Genomic DNA, 25,087 nt, shown 5'->3' with positions numbered 1-25,087 from the left:
AGAGTTCCAGAAAAAAATATTTAAAAACTATTCTCTAGACTATTCTAATAATTGAGGTTTTTATCCACATTCATCAAACCTTTTTTTCTTGAGAATCACAGGAAATTTCGCCAAGTATTTCTCCAAGAGATCCACTTGAATCTTATCATAGAATTTAACCAAATAACAAGTTTGGTTGAATGGTTAAATTTTGTGATGTTTATTCATGGAATACAAAAACAGCATGCCCAGTAGAGTGGGTCAACGTTGCATGGAGAAACTTTAAATTTGAACGTATCAACCCGGAACAAAGCTTTTTCAATCTATATTAGCGTCCAAAACAACTGTGCAAAATTTGGGAGCGATTGCTTGCGTCCCCGTATTCCGCATAGCGATTGAAATTTGTATGGAAGTTAGTATGGAAAAACGTACTTTTTTGCATTTTACTCATAAGTTGAATTCTTTTGTCTAATACCATGTTACTAATGATGTTATAGTATAGCCTAGGATATACCGAAAAACTTTTCCGAAGACCGCGAAGTGATCCGACGCTTATGAAAAAAGTTATTCGCCTGGTAACTTAGGCCAAAAATTGAGATTTTATTATTGATATTATTCCTTTACCTGTTAAATTTTAAGCAGCACCGAGCAATCTGTACGTTATAACTTTTTTCACAGGTGTCGGATCACTTTGCGGTCTTCGGCAAAGTTTTTCGGCATATCCTAGGCTATACTTCAACGTCATTAGTTAGATCGTTTTAGACGAAAAATTTCATTTTGTGGGAAAAATGCAAAAAAGCACGTTTTCCCATACTAAATTCCATACAAAATTCAATTGCAATGCGGAATACGGGGAAGCAACCAATCGCTCCCAAATTTTGCACAATTGTTTCGGACGCTAAAAGGAATCGAAAAAGCTTTGTTCCGAAAAATCGACTTTGTTGACCCAGTCTAATGCCCAGTTTCCGAAGGAAAAACTTTGTAGAATTATATGCTGCTATAGAATGCAGTTATGTGCTACTGCTACACGAATTTTCACTTGTATTCAATTCAAACAAACTTCATGCTAAGAGAATAATACCCAGGGATTTCTTTACAAATACTTTTAAGGACATCTCCAGAAAATCCTTTGGGCATTTATTCAGGAACTTCTCCAGGGATTCATTTTGAAATTCCTCAAGGGACATGTTCAGAAGTTTCTCTTTCGTCAATTCTTTCATGGATATCTTGCAAGATTCAGATTTTTTTACAGGGTTTGTTCCAAGAAATGCTTCAAGAATTCCTCCCACGATTCCTTCAGATTTTTTTACAGATATTTCTGCAAGGATACATCGATTAATTCCTTCAGGAATTTTCCATAGCTTCCTTCAATAATTCCAGCATGGATTACTTCAGAGAGTTTTTGAAGAATTCCTCTATGGGTTTCATCAGACATTCCTCCGGGAATTTCTCCTGGGATATCTTTAGAAGTTCCTCCAGTGATTGTTCCAGTGCTTTTTTGATGATTCCTCCAGGAATTTCAAGGAGTTTCTTAAATCATTGTACAAAACACTTTTTTGGGAGTCCATCCAAAGATTCCAACAATAATTCGTCCAAAAATTGGACGTGGATGGATGCCAGACATGGATGCCTTCATTTTTTCCCACAGAAATTCTTCCAGGAATTTGTTAAGAAAGCTTTCCTGGGATTTCCTAAGGAATTCCTCATGGGATTGCTTCTGGGATTCCTCCAGGTTTTCCTTAAAGCATTCCTCCAAGGATTCACCCGGGAATATCTTCTGTGTTTCTTTCAGAAACAACTCCAAGAATTATTTTAAACAATCCTCCAAGGGTTCCTCCAGGAACACTTTTTAGAACTCCTTCAGGATTCTTCTTGGAGCTCTTTCAGGAACTCCTCCAAAAATTAATGCTTCCTCCAGGAATTGTTTAGGAATTCTCTAAGGAATGCCTCTAGAAATTGCTTCCAGGATTTCTACTGGGGTTTCTTTAGGAACTGCTAAAGGGATTCCTCAAGGAGTTCTTCCACGAACTCTTCTTAGAATTCCTTCAGGATTTCTCCAAGGTTTCCATCTGAAATTTCTTCAGATATTTTTACTGGGATTCCTCCATGAATTTCTTAAGAGATTTCTCTAAGAATTATTCCAGGGATCCTCCAAGGATTAATTCAGAAATACGTATAGAGATTTCTCCAGAAATTCCTCCAGGAATTCTTCTAGAGATTTCTCCAAGAGTATTGCTAGAGATTTGTCCGGTAATCTCTACGGTTATTTTTCTAGGATATGCTCCAGGGATTCTTCCAAGAATTTCTGCAGGGCTTAACTCGGGACTTCCTTCTGTGATTCTCTCTGGAGCAACTTATTTTAAAACATCCTCCAGGAGCTCTTTTTAGGGTCCCTCCAGCAATTCCTCATTGTCTTTTTTAAGGAACTTTTCCAGGAATTGATTCAGCACTTCCTCCAGGAACCGCTTGCTTAGGGATTCCCTTAGTAAATCATCTTGAAATTGCTTCCGGGATTCCTTTTGGAGTTTCTTCATAAACTCTTTTAAGGATTCCTCTCGAATTTGTTCAAGTACTCTATCTGCGATTTCTTCAGGAATTATTTCTGGTATTCCTATACGATTTCCCTAAGAGATTCATCCACGAATTTCTTCAGGAATTCCTCTAGGAATTACTCCAGGAAATCCTTCAGGAATTCCTTTTGAAATTCTTCCAGGATTTTTTCTAGGAATACCTTCTGGAATTTTCCCAGAAATTCCGCCAATAATCTTCCAGTATTCCCTCCAGGAATTGCTATAGGCATTCCTCCAGGAATTGTACTAACAACTCCTCCAGGAACTTTTTTAGTGATTTTTCCAGGGGTTTCTTCAGAAATTTGTTCGAGAATCTCTCCAGGAATTCCTCCGGAGATTTCTCTAGAAATCCCTCCGGGAATTTCTCAGGGGATTTTTTCTGAAATTTCTCCCAAAGCTCCTTTAGAGATTCCCCCAAACATTCATCCAGAAATTGTTGAAGAAATTCCTACAGATATTCCTCCTGGAATTCCTTCATGGATTCCGCCAGCATTTCCCAAAGGAGAACCTTCAGCAATTCCTCCAGGCGTTCCTCCAGGATTTTATCCAGGAATTTCTTCAAGAACTATTCCAGGAAATTCTCCAGGAATTACCCCAAGAATTTCTTCAGGAATTCCTCCAGCAATTTCTCTAGGAATTGATCCAGGAATTGCTCCTGGACATCCTTCAGAAATTATGTCAACAATTTCTTCAGGTATTTTTTCCAGAAAATCTTCTGGGGATTTTTTTTTTTAATTCTTCCAGGAAATTCTCCAGGAATATCTTCAGGAATTTTTCAGGGATTCCTCCAGGAAATCCTCCAAATATTGCTGCAGGAAATCCTCCTAAGATTGCTCTAGGTAATCCTCCAGAAGTTCCTCCAAGCATTCTTCCTGGAAATCCTCTAGAGATTTCTTCAGAAAATCTTCCAGGAAATTCCTGGAAGAACAACATCAGAAATTTTTCAGGTGTTCCCCCAGGGATTTCTTTACAAACTTCTTCTAGGATTCCCCCAAGGATTTCTTCAGGAATTCCTTTGAGGATTCATCCAAGAATTCCTCCAGAAATTCCGCTAGAAATTCATCAATTTTTTTTCAGAAATAGAAAAATAATAGAATAGAAATCCCCCAGAATTTCTCTAGAAATTTATCCAGTAATTCTTCCGGAAATTCTCAAAGGAATACCTCTAGGAATTGCTCCAGGCATTCCTCCAGGGTGTTTTTCAGGAATTTCTCTCGGAACTTCTCTAGGAATTACCTTCAGGAATTTTTCAGGGATTCCTCCAGGAATTACACCAGGAATTAATCAAGCCATCATAAATTATGTCAGCAATTCATCCAGGAGTTACTCCAGGAAACCCTTCAAGGATTCCTTCCAGAAATTCCGTCAAGAAATCTTCCAGTTTTCCCTCCAAAAGTCACTACAGATATTTATCTAGGAATTCCTCTAAAGACTCGTCCAGGTTTTTTTTCAGGGATTTTTCCACGAATTTCTTGAGAAATTCGTTCGTGGATTTCTCCAGGAATTCCTCCAGAGATTTCTCTTGAAATCCCTCCGGTAATTTCTCCAGGAATTTTTTCAGAAATTTCTCCCAGAGCTCCTCTATAGATTCCCCCAGAAATTCATCCAGAAGTTGTTGCAGGAATTCCTCCAGAAATTTCTTCAAGGATTCCGTCAGCAATTCCCAAATGAGAACCACCAAGAACTCCTCCAGAAAACTCTCCAGGAATTACCTCAAGAATTTTTTCAGGAATTCCTCCAGCAATTTCTCTAGGAATTGCTCCTGGACATCCTTCAGAAATTATGCCAACAATTTCTCCAGGAATTTTTTCCTGAAATTCTCGAGATTTTTTTCAAGGATTCCTCCAGGCAATCCTCCGAAGATTACTCCAGGAAATCCTCCAGAAGTTCCTCTAAGGATTCTTCCTGGAAATCCTCTAGGGATTGCTTCGTAAATTCTTCCAGGAAATTCCTGGAGGAATACAATTAGTAATTTTCCAGCGATTCCCTCAGGAACTTCTTTACAAACTTCTTCTAGGATTCCCCAGAGATTCCATCAGGCAGTCCTTCGAGGATTTATTAAAGAATTCCTCCAGAAATTCCTCCAGGATTTTTTTCAGAAATAGAAAAATAATAGAATAGAAATAGAAATCTCAAAGAATTTCTCTAAAAATTCATCCAGCAATTCTTCCAAAAAGTTCTTTTAGAGATTCCTCCAGAAATACCCAAAGAAATACCTCTAGTAATTCCTCCAGGTAATTTCTTCAGGAATTTCTTCAGGAATTCCCCCATGAATTTCTCCAGGAATTGCTCCTGGACATCTTTCAGAAATTATGTCAGCAATTCTCTAGGTATTTCTCCTGGCATTTCTCGCGAGATCTTCATTAGGAATTGCTTAAGGGATTCCTCCAGAGATTTCTCCACGAAAAATCTCTTCAAGAAATTCTTAGAAGATTCCTTCAGGTAACCCTTCAGAAGTTTCTCCAAGAATTCTTTCAGGAATTTTTTTAACGGGTTTCTCCAGAAATTCTTCTAGAATATTCTCCAGGAATACCCTCAGGAATTTTTCAGGGATTCCTCCAGGTATTCCACCAGGGATCCCTCCAGAGATTCATCCTGGGACTTCTTCACAATTTTTTTCATGGAAACCCCAGGGATTCCTTCAGGAATTCCTTCGAGAATTTCTCCAGGAACTCCATCAGCAATTCCGCTAGAAATTCCTACAGGAATCTCTCCAGGGATTCTTTCAGAAATAGAAAAAAAATACAGAAATAGGAACAAAAATCTATCAGAATTCTTCTGCCGCTAGGAACTCCACCATTTATTCCTCCAGGATTTTATCTATGAATTTCCCCAGGAACTTTTCCAGGAATACCTCCAGAAAATACTCCAGGATATTCTTCCGGAATTCCTTCCGGAATACTCCTGGCATCCTTCAGGAATTATGCCAGCAATTCGTCCAAGAATTTCTCCTGGAAATCCTCTAGGGATTTCTTTAGAGATTGTTCCAGGAAATTCTCCAGGAATACTTTCAGGAAATTTTCAGGGATTCCTCCAGATATTCCTCCAGGAATTACTTCAGGGTTTTCTCCGCGAATTTTTCGAGGGATATTCCCAGAGATTCCACCAGGGAATCCTCCAGAAATTCCTCCAAAGTTTTTTCAGGAAATCCTCCTGGAATTTCTCAATGGATTTTTTTTTTTTCAGAAATTTCTCCAGCATTTCCTCCCAGAATTGCTCTGGAGATTTCTTCCGGAATTTCTCCCTGAATTCTCCCAGGGATTGCTCCAAGTATTCACCCAAAAAAAAATGTTCAAGGAATTTCTCCAGGAATTACGCCAGGAATTTGCTCAGAAGTTTCTACAGGCATTCCTCCACTCCTCCAGGGATTCCTTCACAAATTTCTCTAAGATTTCCTCTAGGAATTTTTAAAGAGATTTTTTATGAAATTTTACTAGGGATTCCGCCCAGAATTCCTCCAGGAATTTCTCCAGAATTTTCTCCAAGGAATCCTCCAGAAATTTATCTAGGATTCCTACTATAGGATTTCCTTATTAGATCTCTTCAGAAATCTCACTAGGTATTTCTCCCATAATTTATCCAGGAATTTGTACAGTTTTATTTTTTGAAATTCTTACAGGGATTACTTCAGGAATTCAAAAATTCTAAAAATTCTTGAGATTTTTTTCCAGCGAATAGTACTGGAAGATAATTCAAAATGGACACATACAGAAACCAAGAAATTCTAGGTTAGTCCTCAAAAGAGCTTGTAATTTCCAAAAGAGTCAGCTATAATTTCTGATGAATGTTTTGTAGACATTGACAAAAAAAATCAGAGCAAAATAATGCACGAGTAAATAACAATCCATAATCTTCCAGAAATTGGTCACCGCGAGCAGGCGAGCTTTTTTTGTATTGTACAAAATACAACAGCGTGGCTGCTGAAGGGTTAAATAAAGCTTTTAGAATATAATGTTATTATATTCAATTTCATCGTGTTGCGCTTAGTTATAAAAACTAGTAGGTACATATTTACTAAGGGTGCCTGCCCCCCCCTGACCGAAAAGCTGGCTACGCCCTTGTTGGTCACCCAACATAAAGTGGGAAGTTATCAAGCCAGCTCCATCGACGGGCGATCGACAACGGATCAGATCTTCACCTTACTGCAAATTCTTCGACTTCATGGTGACATACATGAAAGGCATGATTTGTCCTACTGAGGACGTTACGCCAAGAGAAGGAGGAGGTACAAAAACCCATCCGCCACAGATACATAGATTGAATAACCTGAACCAATCATTAAAATTCAAAATAAGCTAGTAACGTAAATAAGTGTAGCAAAGAAATGTGTCAGTTGTATGCTGCCACTTCCAACTGGCGTAATATTGTAGAATAGAAAAAGCTTTATCATTACGACTGCATACCATACCTACTTGTTGTAAATGTTATGACACAGCAATCGTTCACCATTAATCTCAACCCGTTTATTTACGATACCCATAATCCCTTAACCTAGATTTCCGAACATTCCTTGCTCTCGTAGCTACATGTCTGCAGCGAAAAATCACTCATCCAAGGTTTATCACGCCCAATCACCCTTCCCGCCAATCTGCACCAAACAACTTATCCCTCAACCAGCTAAACGCTTATCCATCGAAACCATTTGGTTGCTCCTCTCAACCAACCACCCCTCAAACGAACACCAGATCAGACCTTCTCGGAGGAAAGACTAACTAAACTGCTACCATTAGGTGGTATTGACTTCAACTACTGGCGCAGGCGCAGTAATCGCTCCCCGCAGTCAGTTTGATTAATTTCAATTAATCCTTCATAATTGCCGTCCGTCCAAATTATGGCACACCGCACCCGTCGGCGTCGTCGCGTCGTTGCCGGTGTTGCTGCCGGCCGACCTAAGTTGTTGATTCATTTTCTAGCTGCACACAGTCATCGGGTTTGCTGCACTTGACCTGCAGCTCCGACGTCGCGTCGGTCGGGGTGGTGCTACTCTGGAAATGATGCTTTTAACTCTCAACCACACAAGTGATGAAGTGGGAAAATCATCGGCTCGAGCATTAATTTGAGCACCGCGTGCTACTATCAGTCGAAGTCTGGCACGCAGCGCAATGAAATGTTTTAAATGCGTCTGTTGTTCAAGCTAGTAGCTAGAACTATGCCTTCCAAGTCCCAAATGAGGCAATCGGACAGGTATGTCTAATGTGTATATGCGCACTTTGCAATAAATTACTTAATTATTTATTGTTTTTCTCATTCGGTAAGGCAGCTAAATGCAGCGGTTGCACTTGATCTCCCAGAACAAACACAGCAGCTTTACTGTTCGATGAATCGTCCGTCTAGTAGATGGTGTGAAGTGGGCTTGCGTGAGTCGCTACTCACAATGTGGTGTAGCTAAAATTTCTTTGAAGGGGTTCAAGTTTGCTGTTCAATTAAAGCAAATATAAATGAATACAAGCATTTGTGTGTAGCTATTACAGCCAATGCAGAGAGTGCACAGCAAGACCATGGAGAGGGTGGCTGGTTCGATTCCCGGTCGGTCCAGGAAGTAATGAAAATTTTCTTGACTTCCTGAAGCTCTCAGTTAATACTTAACTGTGAAATTACTTACAGCACCGTAAGCTGAGGAGCAGGATTTATCCCAGCTGTAACGTTATGCTCAAAAGAAAACGAAGAAAAAAAGCATTTATTTGTCCTTAGGACCGTCTTCGATCTGCCGTTATAACTTCCAACATTCTCAGTTGCTTTATGTGACAGCCAACAGAAGATGTTCTTAGGTAGCACTTTGTAGACGGCATTCATAACGATGATCGCTCGGAAGCACATTCCAAACGGTTACCTTTCTTGTGAGTGGGACAAATTACCTCTTTTTAAACTCCTTCTCCTCCTTCTTACCATTGATTTGTGCTGGTGGATGACATCCAGTAGCTTTTCCAGCAAACATGTGGGTCTGTCTGTATTCTAATGATGCCGGCAGTCACTCGAAGTTTTTGAGCGACTCGTACTAAGGACGATCTTTGTGGTCGTGCAAGAGAACGGTGAGTAGTGGCGAAGAAAGAACCATGAGCTCGCTGCGCTCTACAGCGAACCCAGTATTCTAATGGTTGCCAAAGCCGGAAGGACACGTTGGGCAGGGCATGTTGTATGATCCTAGATAATAACTTTGATAAGAATGTATTTGCAAGAAATCCGGATGGTACAAGACGACGTTCATCACATCGGACAAGGTGCGGGCTGACCAGGTCGGTACAATACGGCTTCCGCAAATCCATCTGAACTTTCCTTCTGTATGGGAAATAGACTTTATCGAAACATTTCCGAACCAAGAGCTTCTTTGTCTTCAGACCCTTCACAACTACTCTGAGTTCTTGGTTGGAGACCCATCAGTCTCTCTATACATCGTCTTCCTTTTTAATACGGCAAATGCAGCCACAACGTTGAGTCATGGTGAGGAAATTGATCTTCCACGATCATCTTCACGAAAGCCGCCGGGCTCTTCAACTTCTCCATCACGATTCGATACGTTGACCACATGAATTTGCATCGGCTTCTCCGTGTAGCTATTTGAAACAGTTCATCATGATCAGTCAATTCTTCCATTTGTGAACCTCGCGTACTCCATAAAACACGAGCTTCCATTCTTTCTTTTCAGTCCTTTTCAGGAAAGTTATTCAGTATTCCGTCTGAGCTTCGAGATCCCAGGCTTTCCTGAAGAAGGAATTGGCCGATCACCTCTGGCATTCCGAGGAGGAATTGGCCGCCCCAGCAGGGATCCTCCAACAGAGAGGATTGCCCTCATCATCGAGTGTCCGTGATCGGACACCGGTTGCACCAGGATCCCAATTTTCTCGCCATTGATGCGTCACAGGGCTTTGATCCTCGAAGTTCTGTGTCTTCCACGTTCGTTTAAGAGTTCTCGTTCGTATTGTTTCCATTGAAGCTCGCCAGCAGATGTTATAGATGATTGCTTGGTAATTATAGTGGAAGTACTCTATGCTGACTCTGCAATTCATGTTCTCTACAAGCGACAAACTACAGAACGTGACATCTATATTAGATTCACGGGTATCTCTGTGGACTGTATCATCGGTTCCGTTTGGCCAATTGCTGTTTGACAGAAAAATAAATGATGAACATATGGGGCTATGCCACTGTTTTCCGTATCAGTGCAACACGAAAGAACAGCCTATGATTCAAAGAAGGAAAAATCTGCGATAAAATATTGGCAGTTTCATTGCCAACTAATCTCTCAATGGCAAAACTAGAAAGAATAGCCAATGATTAAAAGAAGGAAAAATGTATTTCTGATGAACTTCCTCTGAGTTCTTCTGATCAGTCACGACAAACGTGTTCTTGTTTTCATTTATCAAAAACTATGACTCTCAGTCATAGTTTTTTGCCGCTGAGTCATAAAATCACAAATCATCGCCTTAAAATTGTGCATCAATACAAACGAGATTTCTTACTCGTTACATAAACCTGTGAAGTCATTGATTGTGTACGCTCTTTCTGATCGATGGTGTTTCGAGGCAATACAACTAAGTATTCTTTATTTTTCAACCGATGGAACCAAAATCATAAAAGACAAATGCTAGTTTCATGAATAAGACTTATGGTTTCATAAATGTTCTTCGTGATTCAGAATGAATGTGGCATGATTTCATGCCGCAAATTATCCTTTCTAGCTCCTAACATGGAAAATATAATGTAGAGGTTATGTAACGGCAAAACGAGTCATGATATTATGCTGTTTTTTTCATAACATAAACACACACATAGTTACGGATTTTTCCAGTGTTACCTGCCTTCGGCTTGTTTAAGCCACCCGTCTTATGGTCGTTTCCGTCCTCCAGTTTCCACAGCATGCACTTGGGTTGACTCCTGCAATCCCGAGCAACGTGGATGTTTTCACCGCGACTGCAGCGTCGTACAAGCCTGTCAGAACCCTTGCATCTCGCCTGGTGACAAAAAATCAGGCATTTGAAACATCGTGACTTGGAGAGTCAGTCTAAGCGAGCACACCGACCACCCGACTTTGATTTTGCCTAATTTTTTTGGCAGCATCCACAGGCAATTGCCGCCGTCTTGGTACCTTCATACGATTTCCTTATCCGAATTGCTAGCAGACCTTCTCCACTACTCGGTCAATGCCTGCCTCAGCTCTTCTTCGGTTCTGATTTCATGCGGATTCTTGATCTCAACCATAGCCTTCTGTTATAACGCTCTCACGTTGGCCTCGCTTATCAGAAAGCTTTCTGACCGATCATCGGATCCTTCTCAAGCTCGAACAACATCCCCCCTGTTGAATACGTTTTGTCTTTACCGCGTCCTGGCCCAACTCCTACAACTCCAGCTCCAGGTCCTCTCCTACTCTTGGTCTACTTTTCTTCCTTTTCCTTTCTCTTTTTCTTCTAAGCCCGTTGACTCTCCGCAGTACAACATTCACCATCTCTCCGATTGCTGATCGCTGCTGCTCGATTTGTTGTTTCTTCGGGAGTATTCTATCATCAGAGGCGCACGTTGTGTTTGTCTGAGACAAACTTGTAGCGCTTGTTCACTTTTCTCGTCACACGACTCTTCAGCTGTACCGCTGACTGAGGAACGATAACTCTCGTAGGCTTCTTTGGGACTCGCTCCGTATCGTGCTACCTCGCGCCCTTGCAACGGTTCATCCCACTTCTTCTGAACATGTCTGCGTTTTCTCCAGCTGCGTCGTTTTTGGATGTTGTTTCCAAGGGTCCGTATATTCGCTTCATTTCTTACATATTCATTGTTCTTTGCTGAAGCGGCTCGAGAAAGAGCGAACGAGTTGCCCTGAACGATCATGCAGTCACATACCGGTGTATGTGATGCTATACGCTAAATTTTTAAATTTTAAATTTTTTCGTGGAATTTCGTGGAAGGATTTATCCGGAGATCTCCACAAGTGTTTCTCTTAGAATATCTTTCAGCTATTGTCGTGAAAGTTCTCCTGGATTTGATCTCGGGTTCCTCTTGGAAATTTTCTGCGATTCCATCCAGTGTTTCTCTTGGGATTTCCCCAGGAAACTTTCCGGGGATTTCTCCCAGAGTTTCTACAGGAGTTATTCCTGGGATTTCCACTAGAGCTCCCCCAAGGATTTATTAAGGAATTTTCAACGAATTTTCTGCAGGAGTTCATCCCGGGATTTCTTCCAAAGTTTCTTTTGTAATTTTTTCAGGAACTTTCCGCGAACTTTCTTGTAGAGTTTCTCTCGGTATGTCTACAGGTATTTCAGCCGGGAATTCTTCTAGAGTTTCATTTTAGACTTCTCTTGGAGTTTCATCCGATTCTCTCAGAAGATTCCTTCCGTTGTTGGCCCTGGGATATCTCTCAGAGTTTTCTTAACTTTCTTAAAGAATTTTCTCCGGGTTGGCTTTTGGGAGTCTTGCTGATATTTCTCATAAAGTTCTTCAAATGATTTTTTTTTTCAAAGCTTTTTATAAGCATTACCTCGTAGCTGTTCACAGAATTTCTTGCAGTAATACTCTTAAGATTATTTTTCATACAGATTTTCTCGGGATTATTCTCAGAACTCTTTTCGTAATCTCTAACGGAGATTGTCCCAAGATTCTGGGTGTTCTTTTTGGGATTTCTTTAACAGTTGTTCCCAGAGTTTTTACAGGGATTTTTTCTCGAAATGTCTCTTGGGATAGCTTAGTAAGAATTTCCAGGAGAAACACGGAAAAAAAATCCAAGTAAAATCTTGCTAAAACCTCCACAAGACATACCGGAGAAATCTCAAGAGGAACTTCGGAATTAAACCTAGAAGAAACTGGGATTTATCAGAAAAAAAAATCTGGGACGGGATTACTCCCGAGAAATATTAAAGGAATTCAGAAGGAAACGCTTAGAAAACCTCTTGGTGAAATTCAGGGAGGAACTAAAAACAAGATCCCGAAATAAATTTCAAGAGAAATATCGGAAATTTCTGTAATAACTTCTGGATAATGCCAAAATTACTGAAGGAGCTTTAGATAAAGGAGGAACCAAGCGAGAAATCTCAGGAGGTACTCTTACAGAGATCCTATGAAAAGGTCCTGCTCAAATCCTAGGAGTAATTCTGGTAGAAATTCCAGGCAAAACTTTCAGAAATCTTGAACGAACGAATCTCGGAAGGATCTATTATACTTTATCTCAACATCACTGCACCAGCAGCACAGAGAAGTGTTCCTAAATGTGTGACAAGCAATGTATCAAATATAAGAAAACCTCATGAAAAATAACATTATTTTGCCATTTGGCAAAGGTTACGCCCACAATCGTATTTTATAAATGCAATGCTTTGAAACTAAAAATTCCTTCAGAAATTCCATCCTGAATGCAGACACAGAGCTTCACGGTTGTCTCTAAAAATAACACCGAATAACGCTCAAGATATCGTTGAAGGAGTTCTGACATAAACTTGAAAACACTAGGAGGCACCATGCGCCACGCCTAGCTACGCCAACGGCGATGTACTCTCGTTAGTATACTTCAGACTAAATATAACAAGTTGAATTTCTTCAGATCCGCTATTACTCGCACGTGGTCTGCAGTTCACCTTCACCCCGAGTACTGCGACATAATCATATGTTCTTTTTTTTACAATTAATCACCAAAGTAATTTCTTGCGTATGACGTAATACACAATTTCCTCTTAAAACCAAAAATAATAATTCCCAATCCTTTCTCTTTCCAGGTGAGTGCCTTTGGCCCTACAATACGGCATGCCGAAACTATTCAAAAAAAAAAACTGTTTCGTGAGTACAGAGAGGGCTTCATTCCGTAATCAACTCGGCTGCTGTTGTAACCGGCATCGGCCCTAATTGTCGTCAATCATTTGCATGTTAAACAGAAATGAAATGGTCCTCCAATTAAAGCCCCCAAAACGCATCCATCCATTCATCCAACGGCAATAATCCGCCCAACAAAACGACCCAAACAACACAAATTAGTACCCCTCGGCGTCGTCACATGCCATAAAGTTTGTCCTCCTCCGCGGCTAGTTACGTACCCCCCAACAACGTACATCGCAAATGGGAAAATTAAAACAAATTATGCCGAAAAACAACAAAAAACATTACACTTTGCACCTTATAAAAACCCCCGCCCAGTCAGTGCCATCTTGTGTTCGTGTGTCAGAGACAATTTAAATCACGAAAACTGATGGTGGCGGCGCCCGAATCGAATGGACGACTGACGGGACGGTGGACACCTACTTTGTCGTTTCGTCGACCGACCCACCGACACTGACCGAGTCTCTGACGAGACGAGGGACATTACCAGACCAACGTCAGCCACCAGTTACCCACTTTTTGCTCCCATTTCCTTTCTCGGTTACTGTGTCTCTTGTGGGTCTGCTGCTGCTGCTGCTGTTGTGGTCCGTCGATTACCCACCATCACCAGGCCAGCCAGCGTCAAGAGGAGGAGGTGGACGTACGTACGTGTTGTCATGTCTTGTCGCTCGGTCGGACGGTCGGTAGCAGATGCGAAAATGTGACCTTCTCCTTTCCTGGTTCGGTGCACTGGCGGCGGCGCGGCGGCTGTGGTTTGCTGTCACCAATCTCTATGAGGTTTACTGTCAGTCGTCGTCATTTCGCGGTTTATAGATATGGGATTTATAGCATCTTGGATGCGGTACCGCAGACGATGGTGTCGTGGAAGTCCGTTTGGCTTTCCCTTTCAACTGTGAGGTAACCAGATTACGGCATCGGAATTGCTGGTAATAAGGATTATTAACGCGATGATGTTGTTATTGTTTTAATCAGGCCGATGCAAATATTATTTTTCTTTTGTATCAGAGACCTGTCATCGAGTAGGAGGAATGGGGGGACAAAAATAAATAAGGAACAATCAAATTAAAACAAAAATAACTTGAAACTGTGAAGTTTATCGACACTATACCTGCTTAAAACTGTACAGCAAGTATCAAGAACTGATACCGCGTGCACAGCGATTCGACCTTCCCGCAAGTAAGGCCCTATAAGCCAGTACACAGAAGGAAGTGCCGACATGGGGCCTCTACCTGCCCCAGCCGGTGATCCCTTTCTAACCGAAGGCTCGAATCCAACGCCATGACAGCAACGCTATCAGGATGTACTCCTAGCGCTCACTTAACCTTTCAGGACGCGCGCCATCACGCAGCCGAAACTGCACCGCGTTGGCTCTGTATACGACGAGCGGGGAAGTGTTGTACTTTTTACAACGGCGCGCGTGCTGAAGGGTTAATCACTGTAAGGGTCGATTTCTACCATAAGGCACGAATAAATCGTGTTCGCCGTTTCCTCTAAACCAGCACAAACCGGACTTTCGGAAGAACCCGCATGACCGAAAATTTATAGTAGATACTGTCAGAAGCAACCATGGTTCGAAAGGACCTGAGTTAGGTGGAATGTTAATACCCCATGGCGCCTGTTAACCCAACTATCTACCTTCGGGATTGATCTGTGGGTCCACCTTCCTTTGATTGAACTGTCCCACGCGCTTTGTCATTTGACCATGGGGGCCAACCTGGTAGCCCTGCGTGTACCTCTTGTGCCGAGCATTTCGAAGCACTCTATGTCCTCACCGGACCCAGGATGGAACGATTCTGGACTTCTGTGGTTATGTGAGAGCACTTCCGACCCACCTCTGTGTCGTAAACTAGTACTCGATTCTGTAAGTAACTTCCGAGGATCTTGTACAGGTATCCGGGTTTCCCCAGACGCAGAAGCGCTTCGGCAATAACCGCCCAACTAGCGCTATTGAACGCATTCATTACATCCAGAGTCACTACTGCACAGTAACGAATCCTCCTCCTCTTACGCTGGAGCGTTATCTCGGCGGTCTTTGTAACCGACAAGATAGCGTCTACGGTCGAACTCCCTTTCCGAAAGCTGAACTGGTTGCTCGAGAGATCATTTAAAGCCCTCGATGTGCCTCAACATTCTGTTGAGGATGAACTTTTCGAGCACCTTCCCCGCCGTGTCAATCAAACCCATTGGCCTATATGCCTACGGGTCTCCGGGTGGCAGTGTTTGGACGAAAAAGTGATAAGTGAACCACTCGACAGTTTCTCTTCCCTTCTGCTGGTTCTGTTTCAATTACCAAGCGGTGTATGTTGTCTCGTCGAGTCGCATGGTTCACGAAGGAACACAAAGAAGATACTCCGATATAGACAAGCTGCGGCGTTGAGCGGGCATCGCTAACTGTAACACTTACCGATGATCTCTCATCGTTGGCTTGGGACAACTGTAAATAACCGTTGTTTTTATCAGTATTTGATGCGTTTTCACTTTAAAAACGTGAACTACTTTTTAATTTAACTGTATTCATGACGTTGCAGATTGTGTAGTCACAATAAAAAATAATTATGACAATAAAATATTCTTACCGAATGCATCGCTATTATTAGCGTCATCGAGCATCTTCTCTCTTGATTGCGCTCTCGTATCGAACCGGACAAGAGAATGAGCAGCATTTCGAGGAGCGTTCCCAAGCATGTTGGTTCACGGAATGTTACATTCGCGAATGTATCACTTGCTGAGTATGGCCCGTTCAGTGGATCGCGATAAAAATCCACACACTGCCGGGTGGTTTCTCCGCCTTTGGCTGTAGAACCAGGCGCTGCCGCTTCCAAACCTCTAGGGAAACTCCTTCGTCCAAGAATTTCTGCATAGCAGACCTAAATATCCAGGGAGCCTCTGCAAGGCCAAGTTCTGAACTCCGTCCGGACCTGGAGCCTTACTTACGCCAAGGGACTCTGCTATTCCCGCAAGTTAGTCATCAGCAACACTCTTCTCATCGCCAGGCCCAGTCCCCAGCTGTCCTACGAAAGGAGACCAAGGACTAGGATCATGACGTGGAAAAAACCTCTCAATCGATTGAGTCCACGGGGTCTCCCATTTATAAGGTGGACTTGCCTAGGCATGGCCGCGTCGCATGCACGCGAGAGCACCGCTACCAGCTTGTCACCGCTTAAACCGAGTAGGTTTCGCCTCCCGGAATACCTCGTCGTTGAAGTATGATGTCTTCCATCTGCGAGGGCTTGGCCTTGGCCTGGCCACCTTTTACTCAACCCGCTGCCTGCTGTTGTGGTATACGGTACTGTAGCGAACCGGCAGGTGATCGCTGTGAGTGTATTCGACTACGTACCGTTCCGACTAAAGACATTCGTGGCACTGACATCAATCAGATCAACATCTAGAATGGCCAGTGTATCCAGCAGGATCTAGCAGGACTGGCATTACTTTCCAGACTCGTCCGCCGTGACCCAATTGCCGTTGCCGAGGGGTCCGTCCCACCACTTTGAAAGCGCCTGACAAAGCAGTTGCTGAGCTACGTCACAGTCATTCAGGTTCAGCTGCGTTACCTGAACTGTGATTTGTTCATAACGGCCTTTTTGGCACCTTCCTTGGACCACCCGTTGTGGACCTGTTGTTCACGGAATTCTCGGAACAAATCACTTCCAGACACCTGAAGCAAACCTTCAGTGGATCATGCAAGGTCAGGTACTGACCAGCCCACCTTTAGCCTCCCTACTTCAACGGATTTGCGTTTGCCACAGGTAGCAGAACTAAGGCTACCTGTGTCCCTGCCGGGCCCTTCCGTAGCCGAACGGCTGCGGTAGCTACCAGCACCTCGCACTGTTACCACATTGCCGTGACGATCTCTTCCGCTTCGGTGATCTCACCTAGGTTCTTTACCTCCAGAGTCGCCTCCGCTGTAAGAGCCCTCACCTCGACCCCTTCGCCAAGCATTCCACCAGACTTTTGTAGGTGGCGCTCTTGCGCTTTTTGTCGTAGCGTGTAAATACATTGGAAAGACATTCACCTAATTGTAAATCTTGTCCGCTCACACAGATTCCGCATATTAAGATTAAGATGGGATGGTAACATAAGGCAGAACCTCAAAAGGGTGAATGTACAAAAGGCTGAAAACGAAATTAAGAAAGTGATCAAAGAGCTGAAATTACAAAAATCTGGTAATTGAAAAGGTTAAAAACAAGAAAATGCATAAATAAAATATTGCACTTCTTCCCTTTTCAGGCGTACGGCCCAACTGAAATGAAGTCTGCTTTTCAGATCGAATACTTTCATTACGCAAATGATCCTGAGTGAAAGTTTTTTTCAATCGTCCATGGCTTTTTAAATCGTCCAGATAATATCGTAATGAGTTAGATCGTCACTCATGTGAGGGAAGGAAGAATTGGATGCCTGGGCAGGACGATAGTCAATGCTCAAAGATATCAAGGCAATGTATATAATGAAAAGTTTCTGGCACGAACGCGAATCGAAAGCGTCACTCTCAGTACCTGAGCTGAAGGGAATAACAGCATAAGGAGCTGTGTTATTTTGGTAAAATAACTGAGTAATAGAATCGATGATTTTTATGTTATTAACATAACATATTATGATATAAACTTGTCTGTCATAAGCTGCAAAATAACAAATACCATAACGAAAAAATGTTCTTGCAAAACCATTTTAATAACTTGTATTGTTAGTTTTAATAACAACTTAATAACAGTGAAATTGGAGAATATTTCAGTAACAAATTTAGATATTAATATGTTATTGATAAAAATCGGAAACCAACATTTGCTATGGTATCAAAATCGTTGAGAATTTATCCAGAAGTTTTTTCCAAAGAATTCTGCAGAAGTTTTTCGAAGGATTTTGTCAAGAATTCTAATAATTGCTCAGAAGAATTACTTTTGGAATTTCTACGAAGTACGGAGATTGCGCCAGGAGTTCTTTTGAAGACTTGTCCAGGGTATCGAAGGGTTCCTCCAGAACTTCGAAGTGTTCGAAAAATGGAACAAAACAAAAATACAGCTAATTGTTATCGAATTGTAGCTTTGATTTCAAAGCTTGTTACTGTTGTGCTATTGTTGACAAGTTGATAAATAGTACATCAATAACAAAAGTTGTAGTTCAACAAAATATGTTATTGAAATGTACCTTAGTGATCAATAGCTTGATTATAACAAAATGAGATTGTCCAACAAAATTTGTTATTGAAAAGCTATGCCTTGATAATTAAATAATATCAAAACAAGGTATAAAAACAGGATATGTGATTTTTTAGTTATTAATTTGATATTTTCCTCTGCTCGGGTATGGTCTTACTGATTAACCGTGCGCTCACCGCATTAGCTATATGGGCTTAAGTTAATTTTTCCTTCGTCAAACACAAGCTGTTTTTTTTTTTCAAGTCATGTTGTTTTGGAAATTGCTGTCATTACAGCTGCTAACAATCGAAGACTACTTTATCAAGAAGACATGCCAGGCCAAACCAGGCCAAACATGTCTGAAGGTCCTAACTGCAGAAGAGAGGCACTCTTTGGTTTCCCTCTCTTTCTTTAACCCTCTAATACCCAATCCCGCCTTTAGACGGGGTATAGTTTGAGCATTTTTGTAATTTTTGTTTCGTTGAAAATCATTTTTTTTATATTTTTGGCTGATATTTAGGACTGTTCTGTATATCTCAAAATGGTTTTTGGTGTATTTTAAAACGTATTTACATTTTTTTTAAATCATTGAAAATTTGATGTTTTAGTCATCTTTTAGAAGCCATTGTTTATTTTGTATTGAATCGCTACAATTAACATATTTTAAATTTTTCCCAAATCATTCTATCCTTGTTTAATAGTTTTAGGGAATCGAATACACTCTAAAATTATTTTCCCTCAAATTACACGGAAAATAAAATTTTCTGCGAAAAAAATTAAAATAATAATATTTCAACAATAATCGTAAAATCTCAAAATGTTTTCATCTCAAAAAATCCGTTCCCCAAATAGGCTTCCAGGAAAAATATAAAAGTGTGGGGATGTTCAAAAATAAAAATTTGAAAAATCAAAATCTGAAATTCACGTAATCGAGAATTAAAAAGAATCATCTTCCAAAACATGTTTAAATCGATTTTAGATGACGAAAAATGATATTTAGATCAAAATCAAAAATTTGGGTATTAGAGGGTTAATATCTCAACTGTTTATTTGTATTATGATTGTCTCCTTGCATTGAACGATGGTCAAAACAATCGTCTTTTGATTTTTACTGCAAAAATAGTTGAAAAGTGCACCATTATATTGTAGTAATTGAAAGAGAAAGTGAACAAAGAGAGACTCTCAAATGCAAATAGGACCTATTGAAATGTTTGGCCTGATGCAACTCTGTTATTTTCCCATACTAACGGCGAGCGTCACTGACGGCACCGCCGCCTGATGAGCTAAGGTGGTACCTTTGTGTAAAAGTGTAAGAGCGTATTGGTGCGCGTATGAAGATTTACACACACTATTGAGACATTTGCACCCATTTAGACTTGGCCCAAATTCATTATTATCACAGTCGAATTTCGCACACGACTTCGCAGCGCCTGTACGTTAGGCAAGTTTGCTTGAGTTCAATGCAGGGTCGTCGGATGCACAACAGGTAAACAAAACAAGTTTGATAAGTGTGAAATGTCATAGTTATGTAGCCGTTCAATAATGCATAGTACGGTATTGGATTTGCGAGCAAACAGTCGTGAAACTTTCGAATTCAAAACATAGTAACGGAAACAGGTTCCCCCAAAATGACTCCGACTAATCGACCGGATAATCGACCAGCAAGCAAATTTGCAAATAGACCGTAAAATCAGTGTATGATGGGAATCATGAGAGTATTACATTCGTTTATCTGGTTTGTTAGTATTGCACACCTAGAAAATATCATATAATTTTACGTGTCCTGAACCTGACGTATAGGGTGTCCCAGAAAGTATGGGCACAACTTTGCAGCTCTGCCATTTGTGAATGGATGCATGAACAAGCTTTATTTTCATATATATCCTGCTCTAATATATTAACATCAAATGCCAATTATTAAAATTTGCATTTAACATTTCATTTTATTACAGTAGAACATTCCCTAAAAGACCTTTAAAGCTTCTGCACAAATTGCTATATTTTTCATACAAACTTACATCTCCCAGGACACCCCAAAATAAAACTTGAACCAGTGCTTACATGATGCGCGTACAATTGAGTCCAATCTGTGATTCAGTCATGAAAATGTTTAAGTTATTTGATGGGGTGATCTTTAGAATTAGTATGTTTTTCAGCCTTCCGATGCATTCAGCCTTTTGTAATTCCAGCCTTTCTTGATCCAGCCGTTTGTACGATAACATAAGAATGGATCACAAAAGATTGAATGCATAAAAGGCTGAATTCGAAAGGCCGAAACTATTGAATCGTAACATAAAGCTGAAAAAAAGACTGAAAGTACATAAACGCATTATGAGTTATAAGTTTGGCGTTAGTCAAAAAAGTAACTATGTATACCAAAATAACTAATCCTCTCCTTCTTGGCGTAACGTCTCAACTAGAACGAGGCCCACTATTCACTGTTTGCCGCTTGTCGGATTGTTCTAGGACCACTTCTGCAATTATTACCTGAGAGCTTTCTTCGCCATTGATCATTTTGCATTTTATGTCACGCTGTATGTTCAACAAAGCCAAGACAATTTTCATCAAGAAAAGTTTCTGGACTGACCGAGAATGGAACCAGTCACCCTAAGCATGGTCTTCCTAAATTCCTGGGCACTTACCGCTTCGGCTATCTGAGTCACACATTTACACAAAATGTGACTTCAATAGGTAATTTCTTTTCTTCCGAGATATGCTGTTGTAGTGATTGTTAGCATTATAGTTGCCAACAATATTATCAGATATTTTCTCTTCCTCTGAAAGTAGGCTATTGTTTTGAGAAATATTGCTATAATTATGTGACTAATAAAAAAAAGCATATAATGGCTTGTTATGATCTTGAGAATGGCTGCTTTTGAATTGACGGCGTCGAATTATCATTTTTTTTTCTTCAATCACTTAAGGACAAGGTATTTGGAGTACATAGCTCAAATTTTCTAGAGCACCGTTTTTAAGAACCGATGAACAGATTTGGATCAAAATGCATCATGCTGATTGTTCAGTGGTTGTCATCAGCGTGATGCATTTTGATTCAATTCCGTTCAACGGTTCAAAAATCGGTGCTCTAGAAAATTTGAGCTATGTACTCCAAATACCTTGTCCTTAAGGTGAAATGGGAGCGCGTCCAGGTGCATTTTTGGCTCGCGTTTTTGAGAGCACCGAACACGTCAACCACAAAATGCCCGAAAACGAAAATGCTACTCAATATTTACCGCGAGTGAGCATGGCTACTGATTGCTTTTTCAGCTCTGTTTGTTGCTTGGGTGACGAGATCCGTGCTTTCGGTATTTGCAAGGCAGCCATTGTGACGGCCATCTTTGGATTCGCTCATATATGTCCCTAACCTAATTTACAGCTCTATTGTTCACTAGGGCACTGCGTGAGCGATTCCAATTGAATGCTGTACATACACTTTGTTCAGCGCCTAAATGTATTCTATTTTAATTGTACTATATCGAATTGGTTCCATTGCATTGCTTTCACTTTCTACCCTATCATGGTAGAATGATGAGCACGAGGATGTTGATGTGTGGCTGTTGGTTGTTCCTGTTTCCAGTCCGATTGGGGGTCCATTATGGGTGGCCGTTCGTCAATGTCCAAGTATCCGGGTTCATTTGAGCCATGGGCTCAGAAGAGGGTCAGTGTCAGCTGATATCAGGGGGAAAGAGCAACTGACGAAAATGCCGGGGCTGGGATCGAACCCATGACCATCTGCTTATGAAGCAAACGTGTAGTCACTACGCCACGGGCCCCGGCGAATTATCATTTTAGTCGTTTGTGATTTCAGCCTTTTGATATTTTCAGCCTTTTGTTTTTTTTTCAGCCTTTTGTACGTAAGCCGACTTCGCCACTTGACAGCACGCTATGCATTAGGGTGTACAGGAATGAATTTCACTCAAACATACAAAGTTATGGCTTTCAGTTTTGGGAGGAATAACTCAAAAACGGATTCTTAAGTTTTCATGGAGGCTAACCTCCAAACATAAGCATCAACAGTCGAATCCTCAAGAAACATACAAGATTGACATGTGAATGCGATGGTTTGTGTTTAAGAAAAAATTTAGGGATTCTTAAATAATTCCAACTGCCGCCTTTTCACCCCTGCCTGAACACACCCTACATTTTCCTTTACTCCATTCGCTGCTTATTTTCCGTAAAAAAACCCTACCTTAAGGCGAAACTGGAAGCATTTTCCCATTTTTTCGGTTTTTGATTTTTTTATTAAATAACGAAGCAATAATTTCAAAATCGGTTTTCGTGCACATGTAGAGTATGGATCAAGGTATCTTCTGAATTTTTTTGAGTTGGAAAATATTTTCCATTTTTGCAGAAACCATTTTTTTGTGGAATTTTGTTCAAAAATGGTTTCTGCAAAAACGAAAAAAATTTTCCACTACAAAAAAAAATCAGAAGATACCTTGATCCATACTCTACATGTGCACGAAAACCGTTTTTGAAAATATTGCTTCGTTATTTAATAAAAAATCAAAAACCAAAAAGTGAGGAAATGCTTCCAGTTTCGCCTTAAGGTGAAACCTCAAGAAATCCTATTGCAATTTTGCAAACAAACTTTAGAGGCACAAATCTGACGAACGAAGCATCGAACCAAGCAGCACTTGTTTATCCTGGCTTTGCTTACTTGCAAAAAGAGGCAGCTTTTTCAAATCGAGCGCATTTGTTTGCGATTTCTTAAGATTAGTGCTTTTGAAATCGTGAGTAGGGGTTCAAGTCGGCCATTGTGGCAGCCATATTTGTATCCTCTGAAGTTTCTCCTTAAGTACTCCAACTGCTCAGAACACAATCAAATCCCATTTAGGAAGCGTTACGATAATAATGACGGCATCTTCCTGAATATATTCAACCTAAATAGGGGTTCTAATGTATGATTATTTGGAAATTATCCTTTTGCCAAATATACTATATTAACAATATAGGTCACTTCGTGTTTTCACATACAACGACATGGAGACGCCGTTTACGAATGATTACAGCACCACCTGCTGTCAGAAAAAGTCAATAATTGTATTTTGATCAATTTTTGTTTACCGTGCAAGGTGACATTTCTGAAAAAAAGATGTTAGGGGTGTCAAAGTTTTTTGTTCCAAAATAATCGAATAAATAATCGATTTATAATATACATAAACAAAATAATATTGCGCATTTATTTCATCACTGAACTGCGCACTCGGTCTGTATAAGTGCGAAAACGTTAATAAAAGTGCGCGATTGCATCAAATCCAGTTGATGTCTTCAGCGCACTATTTCTTTGATTTATGATGAATAAGTGCTCTGAACACACCGAGTTGATTTGTTGCAATCGCGCACTTTAATTTACGTTTTCGCACTCATGAAAACTCGTGTGATAGTCCAGTGGTGAACTCAATGCGCTATATTTCATTAGATGAAATCTACGAGTACATCTGTAGAAGAATTTGAATGCTCCCTCATTGTACACTGAAAATAATCAAAACGTCTCATCCATGTTCTTTTACACGTTAATTTATCGTTTAAAACAGCAAGCTATATTAACGTGTAATTATTTTTAAACAGATGTTGAATAGTTTAGGTTCTGAACCACTGTCTTTTACACATGATTTGATCGTGTTTGACAGTGTGTTTATGTATCGATAATGGAAATGATTCGCCTTCAACTTAATGCACATCACCGAACTCGCTCGCGTTAGGTATGTATTAGCATGCTTCATTTTTGGAGTACAGGAACCCAAAGCTGGGTGCCTTTTACTAATATTCTGAAGAAAATTGACATTAATGATGTCATATTAACGTGTTTTACACATGATTTCGAAAAGTATATCTACGACTGGTTTGACACGTTAAATTCAATTGTTTTATAACTAGTGAAAATTCATGTGTGAAACGTGTGAATCGAACGTGTAGAATATTTTCAGTGTAACGTCATCGAAATCGTTTTAAAATTTTCACCCTCAAAATTAACTTATATTTTGCCCAGGTGGTTGCTATTTTCCTTTGACAATGGCTTTTAATATCATCTTTCTTAATGTCCACGCTAACGAAGATCACCAACCAAATACACGTCAAATTTCTTGTGGCAGAGTGCAAGACATTGAATTCAAGGGTGCACAAGCTAATGGGCAGATGCGCGAAATTTCAACGTTTGAGCGTTCCGTGCTTACAAAAAATGAGCTCCGGGACCGGACCTGAGAATATAACCCGTCAAACTTAATTTCGATTAATTTCGTTGTTCTTCCGAAGTGAACTGTGAGTTTATTCGAATACTGGTTGTTTTATTCCGGACTAATCTGTTTCCTTTGTTGTTGGATGTGTGAACATTGTGCTGTCAAAGATTGAACATTTACACGATCGTCGCGAAATCCTTGCAAAGCTTATTTTTAAATATAAGTCATGGGCTTCAGGGTGAACTTCAGTTAGTAAAAATATTCTAGCAAATTCGCCTGCTGCAGGAGTGATAATCCTCTATAAATTTATTCAGGCATTCCTTCAGATGTTCCTTCTGAATTCCTTCTGATTTTCCAACGGAAGATTCTTCTCAGTTTTTTCGTTTCCTTTGCTAACCGGAAAAAATCCGTTGTTGTTTATCCGTTGCTAACCATC

At 40.5% G+C, this 25,087-nt stretch overlaps 1 protein-coding gene across 4 annotated transcripts in view; it reads left to right on the top strand.

Annotated features, from left to right (window-relative positions):
* Positions 1–25,087, top strand: part of LOC109405805 (A disintegrin and metalloproteinase with thrombospondin motifs like) — a 527,110-nt gene that overhangs the window by 324,522 nt on the left and 177,501 nt on the right. The window lies entirely within an intron of this gene.

This window comes from Aedes albopictus, chromosome 3, assembly GCF_035046485.1.
Source record: "Aedes albopictus strain Foshan chromosome 3, AalbF5, whole genome shotgun sequence".
Taxonomy (NCBI): Eukaryota; Metazoa; Arthropoda; class Insecta; order Diptera; family Culicidae; genus Aedes; species Aedes albopictus.
The sequence above is the reverse complement of the archived record's forward strand: the minus strand, read 5'-3'. Positions and strand labels throughout refer to the sequence as shown.